Source organism: Akebia trifoliata, chromosome 13 (assembly GCF_017979445.1).
Source record: "Akebia trifoliata isolate Shusen 1 chromosome 13, ASM1797944v1, whole genome shotgun sequence".
In the NCBI taxonomy this organism is placed as follows: domain Eukaryota; kingdom Viridiplantae; phylum Streptophyta; class Magnoliopsida; order Ranunculales; family Lardizabalaceae; genus Akebia; species Akebia trifoliata.
In genome coordinates, this window is record NC_141387.1 from 30,190,974 (window position 1) to 30,196,553 (window position 5,580).

The following is a 5,580-nucleotide window of genomic DNA, read 5'->3' on the forward strand; positions in this document are numbered from 1 at the left end:
CTTTTTCCAGTCTTCGTTGCTAGTGTTGAAAGTGTTCTCATAACTCATCATCGCCGCCATCGATTGTTAGCTTGTTTTAGTGGGATGGATTTTCCCCTTTTTATTCTTTTTGTTTTTTCATCTCTTGTTAGCTTCTTTTTGTTTGGTTTTTTAAATAATTAGTGTCACTCTTACATTAAGAATTTAAGTATGATAACTTCTATTGTCACACCAACTTTTTGTAATACCACCCCACGATTTGTGCTATTTATTTGAAGATTTACATATGAATTGGGGTGGCGTTAACAAAAGTTGGTATGGCAATAGAATCTCTTGACATTAAGAATCTAATTAGGATAGCTTCTATTGCCAAATCAATTTTTACTAACAACACCATCAGATGTGTGTTAATTCTTTGAGTGAATCTCTATTTCGTGTGTTGAATATGACAAAAATTTTGTTCATTTTAATTTTCAAAACATGCATTCGTCATTTTTATAACTTACGAATTCATGAGTTTGTCGCTTTTAATATCTATGAATTTGTAGATATACTAGCGAACTCATAGCTTATAAAAGTGACAAATTCACTTGAAATACATGTTTTGGGAATTAAAATGAACAATCTATCGAAATCACTGGCTTGGACCAAGCAGGCACCAGCCATAGCCTGGGTGCGGGGCATAAGGACTAGTCGAGATGCGCGCAAGCTGGCCCGGATACCCTTCGTTATCAACAAAAAAAAAAAAAACCGAAATTAATATTTGGACATAAGTTGTGCACATTGTGAGAAAAATCCCTAATTCTTTGGAGATTAGAGTGGTGTTAACAAAAGTTGGTGTGGCAATAGAATCTCACCATATCTAATTTAGTTATTTATTACTTAAATAGAGATTGAAAAAATAAATAAAATAACACTAGCGAGTTGGGGATTTTTCACAAAGAGATAGAGAGATTATGTTGTCACACAACTTTTACTTATAGCATACCGGTCCTTTTGAAATTAACAATATGTTTGTGTATGAATTGGTGTGTTACAAGTAAAAGTAGTGTGCTAATAGCAACTCTAAAAAAAATAGTAATTGAGATTGGAGGATGTTCCCTAGGTATGCCCAAATGAAATGAATATCTTGCAAAAATAGATAATTACATTTTATTTTTTTGCTTGGTTTATAATTATAATTGTAAAGTACAATCTCCTTTAGATTCCCTACTTTGCTTTTGAATACTTGTAGGGATCGTGGTAAATTAAATGTTACCTTTTTGCTTGATATTATTGGGAGAGTGAAATTAATAGACCAATAAGCATCTTTAGTGAGCAAGCTAACTCCATGTCAAATTTGGATTGGGGTTAATGAAAAGAGTCTTGATTTTCCAATGCCCCCATTGACATACATTCCTTGACATGGCATGAGTTAGAACCATAGATTTTTTCCTCAGGATACAATGTTCATAGCTCTCTTAAAGGTAAAAATTTGATTGCTACAAAAAAAAAAAAGTTCAAAGACAATTTCGACTATCCTTGATCACATAGTCAAGCCCATCTTTCATAGGGCCAACAAAAAAATGTCTCTCTCATAAATAACTCTAATATATTAATAATCTTGAGAATCTTCATTGGTCATTTATAGGTATTGGAGTTTACTTTCAAAAAAAAAAATTCTCTTTTTTTTCTTAAGTGCTATTATATTTTATTACGACCTTAGGTTTTGAGTAATCCCTCACGCGATATAGAGGATTCTTTATTAGGATCTAACCGCTTGCACATGCAAGGTACTATATAATCTCATATGTATGAGCTAGTACTTTTGCAAATGAGATTATACTCTAAAATCAATTTTTTTTTTAGTCCCTCTTCTAAAAAAGAAGATAAATGGAATAAGATTAGATAGGAAAATGAAGCAATTGAATATAATCACCTACATTAGGTGATGGGTCATTTGTTTCATATTATATTTCAGTCAAGTGCAATCTCAATAATTCAAAAGAGTCTTTGCAATTGTGGGTTGATGCGTGGTGAAGTCAATGATTGGCTGCATCAAATAAACAAAACATTATCAAGCTTGGATAATGGTGGATATTATTATGATATAATGGATCAAAGAAAGCACCTAAAAAAGATCGAAGAGACAGTGTATCAATTTGAAATGCCTTAAAACTTGGAAAAAAATATTAAAATTTTCACCCAAACAATTGGAAAACTCAAAAACATATAAAATAAACTCAAAAGGAAAAAATAAATAACAAAATATTATAAATGAAAAAAATTAAGAAAATATAAATTTTGAAAGGCTCGCTTGTGTCGAATATCGACACATTGTTGATCGGCCATTTTTATTTTCTTTACCATGTCGTCCCAAAACATCGATATACTTCCCTCCTTAAGAATTTCAAAGAAAAACTCAAAAATCCAAAAGCAAATAAGGTTATATGCTTGTTGATTAAGGCCCAAAAAGTTATTTATAGGGTCCGATTTATAGAGACTTTAATGAGAATTAATTGATACTTCCCTTAAATTGACACGATGCATGTATGGTTCATATTTTATCAATATTTTCGTATTTATTTTAATTTAGGCATAATAAAGTTGTTTATTTGTAACATATCAAAAGTACGAGATGCAAATGGGGTAGATATAAAAGAATCGTGAATGTTCATTACACTCTAAGGCTTAAAACAAATACTCAAACAAAATATCAGGCCTATAGGAGCTGTGACGCGGTGAAGTTGTCAATAAATGCCTCGAGATTTGTGCAGACTTATGACGATGGGATTGTTTACCTAATGAATTAGGGTTTGGAGATTTTGATATGTACGGAATGTTCCGAATTTAGAAACCATAATCTTGTCTCTATAAAAAGAGACCAGACTATATCTAAAAATAGATCTTATATTTTCTTTTTTGTTTTCTCCCTCTACTTCTTTCTTTTTTAGGTTTTAGTTTTATCCTTTGTTCGAGTTTTGTAATTAAAGGAGTACTTGCCAATATTCAGATCAAGAATCAATCGAAAACAATTTATTCTTTTTCAATCTCTATTCTTTATTTTTATTTTATTATTTCTTATATTTCCTTGTGATGATGTTTGGCAAGATTTCCATTCGAGAGATAGATGAAGCCAAGAGAGCAAGATATTTTTGTTTAATAAATCTGTGTTTGTAATTATTGTTTTAATATTTATATATGATGATATCTCAGTAGATAATTTGCAAATCTCTTACTTAAACTATTTTGATTTTAATGATCTAGACTTATATCAGTTCAAGATAGATCATACTTTATTTAAAATACTTTAAGTAATTTCTTTGGACTTTATTTATCTAATATTCATCATATCCTATTACTTCATTTATACTCAAAAGATATAATATTTCAATTAAACAACATTAAGTTTGTTGATTAGTTCGAGACAAAAACCAAACACAAATAATTAAATAAGATTGATTGTTCTTAGTTGATTCAATTGATCTAAACTTTCTAACATTACAATATTTTCTCTTACTATTTCTTTGACTATTATTTTTTATCTCTTTAAATTTGTTTTTAAAATTGGTTACCTTACTAGTCGTTTTTAAGTCAAAATTTAGAATCAAACATTGTCTCTATGAATCGATCCTTGTTTGCTAAGACTATTAATTAATTATTATTTATTTTATGTGATAATCAACGATGAACACTTGTTGACATTATGTTTTGTCAAAGCTTCTTAACATTCTTTTGGGATTTGAAATAGGAAAATTGAGTTGAAAGGAATAGGAACACAGTGAAGGATCAATTTCTTGAAGAAATATGAAACTATATGTGAGTACATATGAATCTATTGACAAAAATAAAAACAAACAATGAGTAAAAACTCATAAAATAATATTTAAAAACAGAAAGACAATTTTAAAAGAAAATAATAGACAAGGGATTACATGAAATGATAGATGCCACTAGGTAGAAAGTCTTCAGTTTATTTTAAGAAAACTTTAAGATTCTTTGGTTAAGTAACAATCCAATGAAATATGGTAATGATTACCGTAGCGATTAAAGTCTTGAGTCAAACTTGCTCGTCTTCAGACTGTGAAAGAAATTGGAGTACCTTTGTTTTAATTCAAACTCGTTCTTAATAAATTCAAAATGAAAAAATTAGGAAAATTTGTGTTTACACATTATAACATGAGATTACGAACTCGCAATATCGTAGATCATAGATCAAAATATATTATTACATTCCTATTGATCTAAATTTCATATTTGGGTATAATGATATATTAGACCAATAGTTGAGATAGACGAAAGATCTTTTATGGATAATAACGACTTGTCTTTGTTAGATAAGGAGATTCGTACCTAATCCGACACATATACGAGTATATCTCCATCTTCGAATGGTGGTAACGATGATGATGGAGGTGATCAAGAGACATAACATAAAGCATGGGATGATAGTGAATTGATAACGTGATCATGACACAAGATACCGACCATGATGATGGGTCATTCGAAAGAGACGCGAGAGATTAGTCAAATTGACAGAGTTTCGTAGTGATGATGATGATGATGATAAAAGTCAGACTCAATATTATGGTGGCAATGATCATTATGGATACCCTCAAGAGACAGGTATAAACAAGAATAATGCATTAATTTGGATATGGTGGTTCTTATCATGGTTATAACTAACCTACTGGTGTGTATGGGTACGAACGTTCTTATTCATATCATAAACAAACAAGCTTAAACTATGAATAAACAGAGTATAGTTATGCCAACACGAGCAACACCACAACTGTCACCTTTATTAGTTTTTTCCTTAGAGACTATCGATCTTATCTGCATTAGGAGGAATAAAAATAGTATGTTCATTTAAAATTACTTTTATATGATTATATTTTGTATATGTGATTTTAACATATTATAAAACATATCTAATTAATCATTTTTCGATTTACTTTTTTGTTCAAAATATATTTTGTAGGTGAGTAGGTTATATGCTATCGGATATCAGTGCAAATTTCAATTCATGTCATTGTGGTGCTTCACTTCCATGATTTCTATTTTTACAATTCTTTTAACTTATTGTTTGCCTTGGATTCGAATTACCCTAAATTCAAACTAAGTGTTATATTAGTATTTAAATTATTTTTGCATGTATAAACCTACTCGTTTCATGTATTTGCATTTTATTGAATTGCAATTAGTGATTTGATTGATATTTTTTATGGTAAGTTTGGTGCTCTTTAAATGTTTTATTTAGAAAATAAGTTTGATGCACTTGTGCAATGAAAATGAAACAACGCAACAATGTAAATATTTAATTTATTTATTTTGATAGGTATATTATGAATTTTTTTTAATTTTATATTTTTTTGGGTTCATTTTTTAATAGGAATCATTTTTGAAATTTTCAACTCGATATTAGAGCTGAACGAGATGAGACGAAATACCAAGTTTAAAAACCATGCCCTCAATAGCAGTTGTGTGCTCTATTTATAGAATAAATGGAGTCTTTGTCAGGTTTTGAATTTGCTTTAAGCGCACAATCTAGACCAACCATTCATGTTGCATACAAAAATATAAGTAAAAAAACAAATGTACCAAATTTTCAAGTACAATTTC